The 17,073-nt window shown below is 42.8% G+C and overlaps 1 protein-coding gene across 1 annotated transcript in view; it reads right to left on the reverse strand.

The window, feature by feature from the left end:
* ATP10B (ATPase phospholipid transporting 10B (putative)) overlaps positions 1-16,301 on the reverse strand; it is a 342,867-nt gene extending 326,566 nt beyond the window's left edge. The window contains exon 1 of the mRNA XM_054690976.1: positions 16,246-16,301. The gene's annotated coding sequence lies outside the window, so the exon portion shown is untranslated. The remainder of the gene's footprint in view (positions 1-16,245) is intronic.
* Between the last annotated feature and the right edge of the window lie 772 nt (positions 16,302-17,073).

Raw genomic sequence — 17,073 nt, forward strand, 5'->3', positions numbered from 1 at the left:
CCCCACAGCCACTCAACACCCCAAGAGAGCCTCTCATGGCATTCTTTCAAGAAATGCGGCTTGCTCCCTAAGAGAATTTCTGTAGCATACCACCGAGAATAAATTTTTCCCTACTTGTCACAACCATATGTGCTTGAAAATAGCAAAATCGTGTCTTTTCAAATTCTCTACTTCTTCTCACCAACACAGTAATGCAGTCAACCTGTCTTCTTGGTTACTGAATACTAATTCTTTAAAAGAAAATTATTCTATTCTTAAAAATCACTATGTCTGTAATGTCTGCTCATGACTCTCCCGCCCCCTGCTTATAAAAGGAAGGTAGGAAGGATTTTGCTTAATTTTCTTCAAAATTCACCAGGAAGGTGAATCAGTTAGACATCAGTCTAACTCAGGCCAACACATATATGACAGTAACACCCATGCTCTCTCTTGATGTACTCCATTGCCCTGATGTGTACCCCCCAAACAAATTTAGGAGATCACCAGTTTCACCAGTATAAAGGAACAAAAATATGCTACCCCACATATGTCTTTTTGACATAAGATTAATTGGAGAGGCTCTAAAGCTTGGGTGGAAGTTGCTTTTGAAGATGCTATTCACATGTAAACTTTTATAAGGGGCATGTGCCAGTGGAAGCTAATCTTATCTTTTCAATGGCAAAGGCAGAACTTAATCCACATAATTTTGTCTACTGAACCATCCTTGTAATCTCTCTAACTGACCTTCCCTTCTGCCTCCAAAGTGCTTTCATTGCAGCTATGCTATTCAAGATGGCATCTGCAGTCATGCGGATGGTTAGGCTGGGTCTCTCCATGTGCATAGGAGGTGTACATGTTATTGTTAGACATCTTTTAGGCCTTTTCTCCTATCAATATGTCTGATGTTTGATTTATTATTTGCAGCCTAAAAGAACACAGAGGGGTGAGCAATGATTTCCTTTGCTCCCCAACACAACATGTACTCACCATGGCAAGATCTGCATTTCAGGTCTGGGGCTGGATGCCACCACAAAAAGAGCAAAAGAGCAAAAGAACAAAGATAAATAAACTCTTCATCACCATTAAACTTCCAGGACTTTGGTCAAGAAGGAATGTGCTTTTAATGGAATAGGGTCATTACTACAGCTTACGTAGCTTCCTTTCACTCTTGAGACAAAAGCCAAGCTTCTGAGTGAGCTGGCCTTGCCTTTTATTCTCACCTGAGTTGCCTGCTGTCTCTTTAAATCTCCACAGTTGACTACATTAAATTAAAGAGCTTCTGCACAGCAAAAGAGACAATAACAAAAACAAAGAGAAACCCCACTGACTGGGAGAACATTTTTGCACACAACACTAATGATAAAGGACTGATGACAAAAATCTACAAAGAGCTGATGAGACTCAACAACAACAAAGAAAATAATCCAGTCAAAAAATGGGCAGAAGAGCTAAAAAGAAACTTCTCTGAAGAGGAAATACAAATGGCCAACAGGCATATGAAAAACTGTTCAACATCACTTGTAATCAGGGAAATGCAAATCAAAACTACCATGAGATACCATCTTACACCAGTGAGAATGGCACATATTAAAAAAAACTAGCAACAACAAATGTTGGGGAGGATGTGGAGAAAAAGGGACTCTCCTGCGCTGCTGGTGGGAGTGCAAACTGGTCCAACCACTATGGAGAGCTGTGTGGAGATTCCTCAACCTACTAAAGATAGAGCTTCCATATGATCCAGCAATTCCACTCCTAGGTATTTGCCCAAAGGACACAGAAACATTAATTCCAAAGAGCACCTGCACCCCTATGTTTATAGCAGCACTGTTTACAATAGCTAAGCTTTAGAAACAACCCAAATGCCCAAAAATAGATGACTGGATCAAGAAGATGTGGTACATATACACCATGGAATATTACTCAGCATTCAAAAAAGATAAACACATGCAATTTGCAGCAACATGGATGGAGCTGGACGGGATCATGCTCAGCAAAATAAGCCAGAAGGAAAAAGAAAAATAGCGGGTGGTCTCACTCATAGCAGGAATCTAGAAAACCTAAATAAGGGACCAGGAAAAAGAATAACTATAAGTGAAAATCAAAATCAACAAACAACTATGAACCAGAGACACACTATGCGGGGGGCGGGGAGCGGGGAAAGGAGGGAGTGGGGTCAAAATAAGGGGGTTGTAATTGTATGGGGAATATAAAAATAAAATTAAAAAAAAAAAAATCTTCCCCAGCTGCTCTTCAAATGACCCATGTTACCTTTTGCCCTAGACTCCCCCAGTCATGCCCTTCCTCCTGCTTAAATAAACTACCTCCCTGCCCCACCTGCAACCAATCCACCTAAATCCATGCTTTCAGCTTTTTCTGGTTCTACAGATTTCACTTATTAGTCTCCTTTGAAAAGCCCTTGTCACTGCCTTGTGTTGCAGAGACTGTTCCCCACTTTGCCCTATTTATTGACACTGTGTGAGGCAGGAGAAGGGGCGAGTGAGGCTCAGGAAGCTCCATGATACTGGACACTAACTCAGGCTAATGCCAAATCCTTAAAAAGTAGAAGCTAACATTTTCTCCAGTGGAGATGCCAGGCCAGCTCACTACCCACATTCTGATAGCAACAGTGCCTGTCTCTAAGAAGGAACTCGTCCCTGACCCACACTTTAGATGACATAAAGTTTTCACCACTGACAAACCCTTTAGGCTAACAGCTCTCCAGGCTAGTGACTTGGAATCCATCATGAAGAGGTCACAGGCACAAGGAGATCACATATTTGAGGGATGGAGTGACTTCATGGACAGAAGGGCAGAGTAAGGACACAGCCCTTTAATGACGCTGGGTTAAAACTGCTTAAATAAAGCCTCCCCCTGGGCCTCCCCGGTGGCGCAGCGGTTGAGCACTGGGTTGCGAAGCTGCCTGCAGCCTCTGCAGCGCCGGTTTGATCCCCGGCTGCTCCCCGGCCACTGGAGGAGGGTCCCACATGGCGCGCAGACCTCTCCTGCTGCCCGCTGCTCCCCTCAGCAGTGTACTTCGGTCCTTCTGCCTGCTCTGCTCCCTACTCTGGCTCTGGTGAATTCTCTCACCCTCCCACGCTTCTGACTGTACCCAGTGCTTGTATAAATAAATAAATAAATCTTTAAAAAAAAATAAAGCCTTCCCCTGTTTCCAGGGAGCAGCCTACAGACCGTGTCTCTGCTGCTGACTCCCTTAGGCTGAACTGCAGAAGCTGGAATAAATTCTTGCTTGGTATCTGCAGGATTAGAGTCATTGCTTCTATTTCTCAAAGAACTCAAGAACCCAGAATCGAGTAACAACACAATTTCTTCTGGCCTCTAGCTGCCAGCAGACCTCAGCCAGATCTGAGGCAGGGTTTAGTAAAGTCCCCAGCACATAACAGATTTTGAACAGATAATGTTGAATGAATGTTTGAGCCAGGCAGCATGGAAGCATGTTTCTCATTGCCTGTACTTCGCTGGTTTCTTTGTCCATTCTGCAAAGGCCTGTTAGGCCTCACCTGCTTGTGTGTGTGAAGGGGACCTCAGGTTCCGCTGATGTAGGTCTTGCCATCAATGCTGACCACCAAGCAGGAGGCTGCCTGAGAGGCTCTTTGGGGGCTCATAGACTTGGTCTTGGCCAAACCTTCTTATCTACAACCATCCAAAATCTCCTTAAGTCTGTCCAACACGTTCTAGCCCCAATGCATCGTGATGACCCTTTAAGCTGCCAGGTCAGCAGTATTAAAACAAGCTGGGCTTCCCAGTCCTGCTGCAGTCCCAGTGACTTCCAGGCTCTGGTTTTGCAATTTCCAAAAGGATTGCAAGGACTCTTGGGATTAGTAGCTGAATTTAATCTGTTTGTTTATCACAAACTGAGAAGGCCAGTCTGGCTATTTTCTCCAAAAAGGGAAAACATTTTAAAATCACACTACTACCTTCAGAGCCCAGGCAGCCTGGCTCCTCTCTGGATACTTCCTAAACTAACCTGGCCTATTGTTACTTTTCTTTATTCATTCTCTCTACCTCTCATGTTGTTTCATAAGCAGTGAGGCTTGCATGCATTATATATATATATATATATATATATATGTATGTATATATATATATATACACACATATATATATATAATGTTGTTATTATTTAGCTATTTTAGAGGGCGTGTGTGTGTGTGTGTGTGTGTGTGTGTGTGTGTTCTGTCTCCCCATGGAGTTCCTGGAGGACAAGGACTTGTGTATTTCTGTTATAACACATAACAGAATTAGAGAGGAAATATCCTTCTACCCCTCTGGGGTCTTCTCAAACTGGATAGGCAATCCAATTATCATCAGACAGATAAGTAGAAAAAAAGAATACATTTAGTTACATACATGGATATAGATTCTAAAGTTAAAATAATATGACATATACATATGTAATGTGTGTGTATGATATATATATATATGTATGTGTGTAGATATGTGTACACATGAGGAGGAGAAGCTGACTCATATGACAAGGCCAGTTGCTCTGGTATTAGATGTCTGTCCTACCATCCCAATATATTTCTCTGATGGAAAGGTTATTTCTTTTTTTTTAAGATTTATTTTTATGTAAAATAAAATATTTAAATAAAATCTTTATTTTTATGTAAAATAAAATCTTTATTTTTATGCATGTAAGGACTGAGGTCTAGGCCAGAGGTGGTGGGGGAGGAGGGCGGAGGGTGACAGGATTCACCAGAGACACAGTGGGGAGCAGAGCAGGTGTTTTTACCTAAATACACTGCTGAGGGGAGCAGCAGGCAAGACCCAGGAGAGGTCTGCTGTGCCATGTGGGTTAGCTCCCTGGCTGGGGATCGAACTCATGCCCCAATGGCTGCAATTGCTTGATAGTGCTAAGACTTTAACCTCTGTGCTACCAGAGAGGCCCAAAAGGTTATTTCTAGTTAAAAAAAAATCTTAATTCTGGATGATAATCCCAATTTTCATTCTTCTAATTAGTTAAGGGAATGCTGAACACTTCTTGTGAACATACAGGGCTTCAACTGACCTCAGCTCAAAAATAATCCACTTGCCAATGACAGATCATGGTGATGCCTATCCTTCAAAAGACCCCATAGTGTTACATGGTCCTCAGCATTCCTAAAGAGGTTAAGAATGTAGATCCCAAAATAATATGTCCCCATAAGGGTTCTTTGGAAGCAGACACGGAGCTGGAGTTTGGGTTGCAGGATCTTTGTTAAGGATCCACGCATGTGGAAGGGAGGTGGGAGAAGGGATGGGGCAGATGGAGAAGTCCAACTGGGGTCAGACCAGCAAAGCTACCCTGAGCCCCACCTAGTGCAAACAACAGGGTGCTTGTATCCACCAGCCCTCATTTGGACCTGTCACTGTAGGTGAGGCTCCCCTAAAAGAAACACGCTTGCGTGGCTTTCTAACATCGAAGCAAAGCATGGGGAACTGCTTCCCAGCTTCCACCCTCCATAAAGTAGATGAAACTATTCAACTGAAATGGCTTGTGAGATTAAAGTTTAATAAATACTTGTGGAGAGGGGGCGGAGCAACATGGCGGCGAGGAGACGCTGCGAGTAAGATCTCCCATTAAAAAAAGTTAATAGGGAGGAAAAGCGGCAGGTCCCAGTGAGAACCGGGACACGGAAGATAAACGGGTGACGCCAGCAAACTACCCGAAGAAGAAAGTGGCCATAAAAGAGGACCAGAAGGGAGGGAAGCGCAGAACCCTGCTCCCCTCCCCCGCCCACAGAGGCGGCACTCTCCGACCGGCAGAGAGGAGGGAAACAACAAACCAAAACGGCCCACAAAAACAAACGACGCAGCAAGCGGGACTGTGCGTGGAAAGGAACTATTGCAGCCACCACACCCCGTGAACGGGAGCTGTGGAGAACCCTGCAGGATTCGCCGCGGCGGTGAGCGAACGGCTCCGGGCGCCATTAGAGAAGAACAAAGACCCCGGGAGACGCGCACACAGCCCGGGCTGCCGGTAAGCTTGCGCGGAGAGCGGCGCGCTTGGCAGCGCGCTTCAGGTTCCCCGCGCCTGCGACCTAGGCTTGCGGGGAGACGCACGGAGGCCCTCACGGGGGTGAAAGTCCCTCCCTGAGTGAGCAGGAACCAGGCGCCCAGGCACGGGAGCGGGGTGCAAAAGGCGCCATTCCCGCGCCACTGATCTGGGCTACAGCCCGCGTCCTGGAACTGAGGGCTTTGGAACTGAGACCCGGGGCACGAAATTAGGGGCGTGGGTTCCCCACGACGGTGGGGCACAAGGCAGACACAGCACCCCAAAGCCATTGAGGTATACCCTACCATCCCCGCTCTGCTCCCTGTCCCACGGGGTGGAAAATCAGCTCCCCAAGGGCTCTAGGAGAGATCTCTGGCGCCACCTAGCGACTTGACCCCAGCACAGGCTCCTGAAGGAGCTAGTGGCCAGCTGGGGAGTTAGCCCACGCCGGGCCCCTTCCGACCAGTAGTCTGAGCCCACAGGGAGAGCGAGCACCCACAGCCGGGGCAGACCAAGCGCGCAGAAGAGTGTGCCTGAGACCGGACGCGCAGGGAGTGTGTCATTATAGAATAGGGACATTTCTTCAGTAAAGACTACCTGCAGAAGGCTTCCTCAGGAGCCAGAGGTGAGCGGGGGAAGTTCGCCCACGCCAGACCCCCTCTGGCCTGCAGTCCAAGCCCAAAGGGGGAGCAGGAACCCACCACCGGGGCAGACCAGGCGCACAGGGGAGTGTGTCCCCACATCGGCATTTTAGAACAGGGACCTTTCTCCAGTAAAGACTGCTTGAAACTGACAGATGACTCCTGGAAGAACCAGAGGGGAGCAGAGAAGCCCACCCAAGATGCCGGCCAGTCCCAACAACACAGTGTCCCAACGCATACGGCAAATTAGAAAACAGACAGTAGGGAGGAGAAGAACCACACGCAACCTAGCAACTCTCCAGAGAAAAAGCACACCACAAAAAGAAAACCAGCCCCCAGATTGCAACGACAGTAACTTGGAAGAACTTCTGAGCCTTCCGGAAAGAGAATTTAAAATTGCCGTGATTAAAAAACTGACAGAAGTCATAAAGGAAAACAATGATAAGGGAAAAATAATCAACGATCAGAAGAATGAAATTGAGTCCCTAAAGAGGGAAGTAAAAGAAATGCAGGAGATCAAAGAATTAATGGAAGAACTAAAGAATTCTGGGAAAAGCAATGAAAGCAGAATTGATGAAATGGAAGAACGAATAAGTACTCTTGAAGACACAGAAATAAAAAGAACCAAAACAGAAAAGGAAAGAGAAGTACGAAGGAAAAAGAATGAAGAAAGACTTCGGGAACTATCTGACTCCATGAGGAAAGGAAATATAAGAGTTATAGGAATACCAGAAGAGAGGAGAGAGAAGTAGGAACAGAGAAAATATTCAAAGAGATAATAGAAGAGAACTTCCCAAATGTGAAGAAGGAGCTGAAAATTGATATACAAGAAGCAAGAAGAACACCAAACTTCCACGACAAAAGGAAAAATACAGCAAGACACATAATAGTAAAGCTCCCAAGAATCCAGGACAAGGAAAAAATAATGAAGCTGGCAAGAGGGAAGAAACAGATCACATTCAAAGGAAAGCTAATCAGGCTGACATCAGACTTCTCCGAAGAAACACTATGGGCAAGGAGAGAGTGGAGGGACATAGTCAACAGGCTCCAAGAAAACAGATGCCAACCAAGAATACTCTATCCCGCAAAGCTCTCCTTCCTCTTTGAAGAAAGAATATGGACCTTCCCAGACAAACAGAAACTCCAGAATTTCATTGCAACTAAACCCCCACTCCAAAAAATACTACAAGGAGTCCTAAAGCCAGAACCTCAGAGGGACGAATAACAATGAAAGAAGGCCAAAAAAAAAAAAGTTATTAAAAGAATAAATAAATAAAATCAAAGAAAAGACAAACACAATGGCAAATACAGATGTTAACATATCAATATTAACTCTAAATGTAAATGGACTAAACTCTTCAATAAAAAGACACAGAGTTGCAGCCTGGATTAAGAAACAAAACCCAACCTTTTGCTGTCTCCAGGAAACACATTTAGCTACAAAAGATAAAAATAGGCTCAAAGTCAAAGGATGGAAAACAATCCTACAAGCAAATGGACCAAAAAAGAAAGCAGGAACAGCTATACTTATATCAGATAAAACAGATTTCAAACTCAAAAAGATAAAAAGAGACCCCAATGGTCACTACATTATGATCAAGGGGACAATACTTCAAGAAGAAATAACACTCATTAACATATACTCACCAAACGAAGGAGCACCAAAATATATCAGACAACTGTTGTCCTCTCTGAAAACAGACATCAGAGAAAACACATACGTAGTGGGAGACTTCAACACACCACTATCAACAATGGATAGATCAACAAGACAAAAAATAAGTAAAGAAACCAAAGCTCTAAATAAGGACCTAGAGCAATTGGGCTTAACAGACATCTATAGAACACTAAACCCCAAAAAAACGGAGTACACATTTTTCTCAAGCGCACACGGATCATTCTCCAGGATCGATCACATACTGGGGCACAAGACAATCATCAACAGATACACCAAGATTGAAATCATATCAACCAGCTTTTCTGACCATGAAGGCATCAAACTAGAAATAAACCATAAAAAGAAGGCAAGGAACTTTCCTACCTCATGGAGATTAAAAACCACACTACTGGAAGACCACTGGACTAATGAGGAGATCAAAGAAGAAATTAAAAAATTTTTTGAATTGAACGACAAGGAGGACACCAATATCCTAAATGTATGGGATGCAGCAAAAGCAGTAATAAGAGGAAAATATATAGCAATAGAAGCTCACATCAAGAAACAAGAAAGAACTCAAAGAAACAACCTAATCTCGAAGCTCAAAGATCTAGAAAAGAACAACAAAAAAACCCAAAACCAGTAGAAGAAAAGAAATAATAAAAACCAAAGCAGAAATAAATGAAATTGAAACTAAAAAAACAATCCAAAAGATCAATGAAACCAAGAGCTGGTTCTTTGAAAAAATCAATAAAATAGACAAACCCCTAGCCAGGCTCACAAAGGAAAAAAGGGAGAAAGCACAAATAAACAGGATCATCAATGAAAGAGGAGAAATCACAACGGACACAGCAGAAATCAAAAGAATAATCAGTAACTACTATGAACAGTTATATGGAAACAAGTTTAACAATCTAGAGGAGATGGACAAATTCCTACAACTCTACAATCACCCAAAGCTAGATAAAGAAGAAATAGAGCACCTAAACAGACCAATTACAATTAGCGAAATTGAAATGGTAATCAAAAACCTCCCCAAAAACAAAAGCCCAGGACCTGATGGATTTACAAATGAATTCTACCAAACATTCAGAGACGAATTAGTGCCTATCCTTCACAAACTCTTCCAAAAAATTGAGAAGGAAGGGACAATACCAAACACGTTCTATGAAGCCAACATTACACTAATACCAAAACCGAACAAGGACAACACAAAAAAGGAAAACTACAGGCCAATCTCCCTAATGAACACTGATGCAAAAATCCTCAATAAAATTCTAGCCATCAGAATCCAACAATGTATCCATAAGATAATTCACCACGACCAAGTAGGATTCATTCCAGGGACACAAGGATGGTTTAACATCCGAAAATCAATCAACGTTATCCAACACATCAACAAAAAGAAATATAAAAACCATATGATAATATCAATAGATGCTGAGAAAGCTTTCGACAAAGTGCAACACCCATTCATGATAAAAGCCCTTGAAATTCTTGGGATACAAGGAACATACCTTAACATCATAAAGGCCATCTATGACAAGCCAACAGCCAGTATCATTCTCAATGGTGAAAAGCTGAAAGCAATTCCATTAAGATCTGGAACAAGACAAGGATGTCCACTCTCACCACTGCTTTTCAATATAATACTGGAAGTCCTAGCCAGGGCAATAAGACAAGAGAAAGACATCCAAGGAATCCAAATAGGAAAAGAAGAAGTCAAACTATCACTATTTGCAGACGATATGATATTATACATAGAGAACCCCAAAAACTCCACAGAAAAGCTAATTCAACTCATCAATCAGTTCAGTAAAGTGGCAGGATACAAAATCAACACGCAAAAGTCAGTAGCCTTCCTATACACAAACAATAAATCTGAAGAAGAAGAAATCAAAAAAAACATCCCTTTCGTTATTGAAACAAAAAAAATCAAATATTTGGGAATAAATCTAACAAAAGAGGTAAAGGACCTATACAAAGAAAACTATAAAACACTGTTAAAAGAAATAGAAGAAGACACAAAGAAATGGAGAGACATCCCCTGCTCATGGATTGGAAGAATAAACATTATTAAAATGGCCATCCTTCCAAAAGCAATATACAGATTCAATGCTATTCCAATCAAAATTTCAATGTCATTCTTCAAAGAAATAGAACAATTATTGATGAAATTCATATGGAATCACAAAAAACCCCGGATAGCCAAAGCTCTCCTGAAAAAAAAAGAAGGGAATGGAGGCATCACACTCCCAGACTTCAAACTCTACTACAAAGCCATAATCATCAAAACTGCATGGTATTGGAACAAGAACAGACATACAGACCAATGGAATCGAATAGAAAATCCAGAAATAAACCCACAGATTTATGGTCAACTAATCTTTGACAAAGGAGCAAAGACTATGCATTGGAGCAAAGAAAGTTTGTTCAATAAATGGTGCTGGGAAAACTGGGTCGCTACATGCAAAAGAATGAAGCTTGACCACTACCTCACACCATACACAAAAATCAACTCAAAATGGATTAAAGAACTAGACATAAGACCTGAAACCATAAAATATATAGAAGGAAATATAGGCGAAACACTACGTGATTTGTACATCAAAGACATCTTTACAGACACATCACCCAAAGCAGTGATAGTGAAGGCGAAGATAAATAGATGGAACTTCATCAAATTAAAGAGCTTCTGCACAGCAAAAGAGACAATAACAAAAACAAAGAGAAACCCCACCAACTGGGAGAACATTTTTGCACCCAACACTAATGATAAAGGACTGATCACAAAAATCTGCAAAGAGCTGATGAGACTCAACAACAACAAAGAAAACAATCCAGTCAAAAAATGGGCAGAAGAGCTAAAAAGAAACTTCTCTGAAGAGAAAATGCAAATGGCCAACAGGCATATGAAAAAAATGCTCAACATCACTTGTCATCAAGGAAATGCAAATCAAAACTACCATGAGATACCATCTTACACCAGTGAGAATGGCACATTTTAAAAAAACTAGCAACAAAAAATGTTGGCAAGGGTGTGGAGAAAAAGGAACTCTTCTGCACTGTTGGTGGGAGTGCAAACTGGTCCAACCACTGTGGAGAGCTGTGTGGAGATTTCTGGACCTACTAAACATAGAGCTTCCATATGATCCAGCAATTCCACTCCTAGGAATTTACCCAAAGGACACAGAAACATCAATTCCAAAGAACACCTGCACTCCTATGTTTATAGCAGCACTGTTTACAATAGCTAAGCTTTGGAAACAACCCAAATGCCCAAAAATAGATGACTGGATCAAGAAGATGTGGTACATATATACCATGGAATATTACTCAGCATTCAAAAAAGATAAACACATGCAATTTGCAGCAACATGGATGGCGCTGGAAGGGATCATGCTCAGTGAAATAAGCCAAAAAGAAAAAGAAAAATACCGGATGGTCTCACTCATAGCAGGAATCTAGAAAACTTAAATAAGGGACCAGGAAAATGAATAACTATAAGAAAGTGAAAATCAAAATCAACAAAAAACTATGAACCAGAGACACTTTTAGGGGGGCGGTGGCGGGAGGGGAGGGATTGGGGTCAGAATGGGGGGGCTGCAATTGTATGGGGAATATAACAATAAAATTTATTATCTAATAAAAAAAAAATAAAATACACACATACTGAAGCTACTTCTCTCCTTTCAGATTCTTGAGATTCTCTGATTAGCAAAGTTCTGCCAAGAGTAAAACCCTAAAGAATAAGTGAGAATCAGAGCTTTATGCAGAAGCAAGTGGAATAACATGGAGCTCCAGGGGAAAAAAAAAAAAAAATACTTGTGGAATGAAATTCCATTAACCAGACCCCTGGGTATGCTTAAAGTCCACCCAGTGAACCAGACACTCTACAGCATAAGGAAAAAATAAAAATGCTGCCTGGTCCTGGGATGATATTGGCAGATAATAATGATTACCCCCACAATGTAGAAGGTTGCTGGACACACAGAAAAACTCACATTTCCAAAATCCATGCAGGACTATGCCTCTTTAAGGACAGTTCTAATTCAATGAGTTTTTGGGGGACAGAAATGCTCCTCACTCAACCATGTACTCAACTCAAAATATTTACCCAGCAGTGCCTGACACCTTTGTCACTTTAACATAGATGAAGGCACATACACATCACATGACGTCTAAAAACTTGAGGCAGCACTATCATTTGTTATTGCAAGCCTACTATATACTAGGCATTTTACAAAGCCTGGGCCCCTGGTAAGCACTTTTCCTGGATCATCTTATTTATCATAACATTATAACATACATGCTCTTTCTTCTGTTTTACAGATTAGAAGATTGAAGTTTCCCAGAAGGAAGCAACTAGTGCCAAACCACAAGCTAGCACATTGTAGAACCAGAATTTAATCCAAGGAATTTGACCCTAGGGAGATTTTAAAATTTCTTTATAAGGATACTACTTTCCATTAAAGCACCTAACTATTTTTGAAATAACTTTCATAAGTCCCTTAGGGTTTCAAGACCTCAGGGGTTAGAGCCCAAGGCTCTAGCAGGTAGAAAGTTATTCCACATTATAACAGCAAGGAAAGGAATTTAAGTTCCTCCCTGAAGGGAATGAGATGGATCAGGTAGATGGTCCCATGATGGAAGAAGAGTAAGAAGGAAGTTTCTCTCCATAGAATCTATAGCAGCTCCACTGAATGTCTTTAGGAGAGCAGACAGGGCCTTCCCTGGTGGCGCAGCGGTTGAGCACTGGGCTGTGAAGCTGCCTGCAGCCTCTACAGTGCCGGTTCGATCCCCGGCCGCTGGGCAAGGGTCCCACATGGCGCGCAGACCTCTCCTGCCTGCCCACTGCTCCCCTCAGCAGTGTACTTCAGTCCTTCTGCCAGTTCTGCTCCTTGCTCTGGCTCTGGTGAATTCTCTCACCCTCCCATGCTCCTGACTGTACCCAGTGCTTGTATAAATAAATAAATCTTTAAAAAAAAAAAAAGGAGAGCAGGCAGATGAATTTATGTAACATGAACTTCCTCTTCTATATAATGGAGACTTCAGTGAAATTAACACTATTCATAAAGACACGTGTGTGTGTGTTCTTTAGAGGCATCTGAGGAAGAGCTAGAGCATTCATCCATGGGGGTGCTGACCATCGAGGTGGCCCCTTGAGATGAAGGACCCCCATCGCATGTAGACAACCCATCACTGGGTTTCCCATCAGGTTAACTGATATTTTAATTATTGACTGAATTTATTATTGAAGAAATTGGAGAAAGAGTGACCAGAAAACATTCACTTGCCACGTGTCATTCAGAAAATAAAGTCAAGGCATGTGTCCTCATAAACTATGTCTCACAGGCTGAACTTTTTCTTCTCAGACCTTAAACTGTCATCAGAAGAGGTCAGGGGAAATATCGAAACAAACAAACAAAAAGCTTCCAATATTTTGATGCTTCTCCTTGATATTTTATTTTAATCTTTTTGACCTGAGTAGAAGAAGCCAATTGAAAAGTGAAAGCTATAAATAAGAGCCCTCCTGAGTGATGGATGTATGATGAGAAGGGGCTCTGATAACAGCCATTGCAAATCCACCTCCTTCCTCATGATTGACAGTCACCACCCTATAATGACATGATAGTTCATGGGAGAGATGCAAAGAGCCAGGGGACTTTTAGGACCGGGAGCTGAAGAAGCTACACATTATTGCCCCTCAACATTGGTGACCCTCTTTCTTCTGTGAAGCAGTCATGAAATTTGAATCTGGGGACATTTGCATTCTTTCAGGAGGTCAGCACCTGGCCCTCAAAAGAGCAGTGATGTATAAAAAGGAAACAGGAAACTTGTTATTGTCAGGGAGCAAAGGAAATCATCAGGTGCCCCTCTGGGTTCTTTGAGGCTGGCAAATAATCAAACAAGCATCAAACAAATTGATAAGAGAACAAACCTAAAAACCTAACAACAGCATGTCTACCTCTTGTACTCATGGGTGAGAGCAGCATGAATGAGCATCTTTCCCAGGTGGCTTCACATGACATTTAAGCAACTTAGCGAAGATGGAAGAACTTTGGGTGGGGGAGAAAGAGAAGGTCAGTTAGGAAGGTTACCAGGAAGGCACAGTATGCACAGTATGCAGATTTAAGTGCTGCTTTCTCCAGTGAAAAGAGATAAGGAAATTTGGTCTTCCTAGGAGAGGCCCTACAAAGAGAAGTTACATATAAATATCAAAAGCAACATTCATCTGGCATTTTGAGCTCCTTTGTGAAATCAAAGCTTTTACCAAAAAAGACATATTTTGGGATGATTGATTTTTGCTCCCCTATACTACCAGTGTTACATCCAAACCCAGCTTGAGCAATCTTCCTGGTTTTCTTTTCCAGGAAACCAGGATGGCTACTGGTAGACTTTGTGATCTGGTTGTCCTCATTTGACTCACAGATAGGCAGGAAGAAGCAGCAGACCAACCCTGACACAGGTCTGAACTTTGCACATTTACTCTGCATTTGGTCTCCTGTCTTGGTGCTGGTGACACAAGGGAGAGAAGAGAGATGGACCCATGCCTTTGTGGAGCTTACAATCTAAGGGACAAGATGGTAGGAGACCTGGAATACAAGTCAGGGGGTAAGGGCAGTTCTTAAACTCAGGATCAAGCCTCTGTGGCTCAGATTGAGCTACGAGAGGACTCAGGATAAGAAATAGCAGAAATCATTTTGTAAAAATTGGAACCATTTCTTTCCATGCCCATGGTTTAACAGGTAGGGTAGGGAAAGGCTTTGGGATGGAGTTTGAGGAGCTGTGTTATTCGCTGTGTCCATACCTTTGGGCATGATGACCCGCGCTTGCATATCATTCTTGGGGGGCTTCTTCTGCCATGTTCTTCATGGGGACTTTCCAAAAAATCTCTGCCCCTTTCTTTAATGTTTCCTACCTCTTTGGAAACTTCTATACCAACCACATTTCTAAACTGTTCAGTGTCCCTGTCCCCAGGTGCGCAGATGAACATGAGGACGCTGACTTTAGTGGGTTCATTAGGATGCCAAATTGAGCCCCCCAAACACTACTCTCTGAAAAACACACAGGACCCTCTTGTAGTGCAGGAGGTGAGAATGTCCATGAAGATAGGTGCTGTGGCAGCACCTCACTCATGAAGGTCAGCAGGCTGGGGTCTTAATGAAGGATAATGGGAACATTCCATTCCGTCCAACAGACTATTCGATCTTCTCCCTTCTCCCTTCTGCTTCCTCACTTTCCACTCACAGTACCCACATGTGCTTGCTCTCCATCTCATAGCGCCTGTGCAGATGTGCCATGAACATTCCCCAACGGGATGGCTACCAGCAAAGGAGACACAGCCAGGCCCTTTCCAGACAGAGAGCAGAGTGACATCATCGCTGAGCTCAAACTAGACAGTTTGTCAAATCTACACAGAATAACACCACAGAGAGTAAATTCCTTAGGCGGCTACTGTGATACTAAGCTTTGCCAGCTGGCTCAGATGCCCCACACCCATGCTCCAAACATATACCTTCTATGTGCAAAGTCCCTGCAGGTCTGTCTGTACATTTCAAACACACAAAAACCAATATGTTTAGAAAAGTATTCCCTACCCAAACCATGTCACAGTGGGGATTCACACAACCTCTCTGTAAAATGGAGATTCTTTTCAAATGAAGTTTTATAAAATGACCCATAACCCTGACCTTTTTACCCCCACTTTGAGATTCTTCAGACTGTTTCCCACATGTGCCCTGTCACAAGAGACCCCAAGAGAAGTGTCACCCAAACGAGAATCCTTTGTCCAGGGTGTTGGCTCAGGAAGATGCCCAGGGGTAGACTTAACACACTGAGGCTCCAAAAGTTCAATCAGGATTTTACAAAATACTGGAAAAAATGTTAAAAGAAAATGGAATAAAAGAGAATCCATGTGCATGCAAAGATACAAAGATAAGTACAGAAATGTTTAGAGCAGGCTGACTTACCTGTGCTTTGCTCCTGGCTGGGGCACAGGGCTGGGGTGGGATGGCAAACCTTTTCACTCTTCAATTTTCTGACCTAGGATGAGGAAATGAGTACATAAGCTGATGTGGTAGAAACAGAAAGCTGTATGAAAGACATTCATGAAAATGATGTGTATATAGGGAAAATCAATCTGATCAGGAAAACATAACATCAGGCTACCGCAATTGATGCAGAGATGCCAGAACAGGTAAAGACAACAGAACACAGCCCAGGAATCAAGCTCAACACCCACAGACATTTTATGTTGGAAACAGAAGGCATTTCAGAAGTTAACAGTCAATATATTTGGCTGAGGGCCTCCCCTGGTGGCACAGCAGTTGAGCACTGGGCTGCGAAGCTGCCCGCAGCCTCTGCAGTGCCGGTTCGATCCCTGGCTGCCAGCGAGGGTCCCACATGGCATGACAGATCTCTCCTGCCACGCCCGCTGCTCCCCTCAGTAGTGTATTTCGTCAGTCTGCCTCTTCTGTTCCCTGCTCTGGCTCTGGTGAAATCTCTCACTCTCCCACGCTTCTGACTGTACCCAGTGCTTGTATAAATAAATAAATAAATCTTAAAAATATATATATATTTGGCTGAGGAAAATAAGAAAATGAGAAATGAATTTTTATTTTATTTTTTAAGATTTATTTTATTTATACAAGAGCTGGGGTACAGGCCAGATGTGCAGGAGGGTGAGAGGAGTTACCAGAGACAGAGCAGGGAGCAGAACAGGCAGACTGACGAAATACACTGCTGAGGGGAGCAGCGAGCAAGACAAGAGAGGTCTGCTGCGCCATGTGGGATTCTCG

The sequence above is a fragment of the Talpa occidentalis genome, unplaced genomic scaffold (assembly GCF_014898055.3).
Source record: "Talpa occidentalis isolate TD23 unplaced genomic scaffold, MPIMG_talOcc4v2.1 talOcc4.9, whole genome shotgun sequence".
NCBI lineage: Eukaryota > Metazoa > Chordata > Mammalia > Eulipotyphla > Talpidae > Talpa > Talpa occidentalis.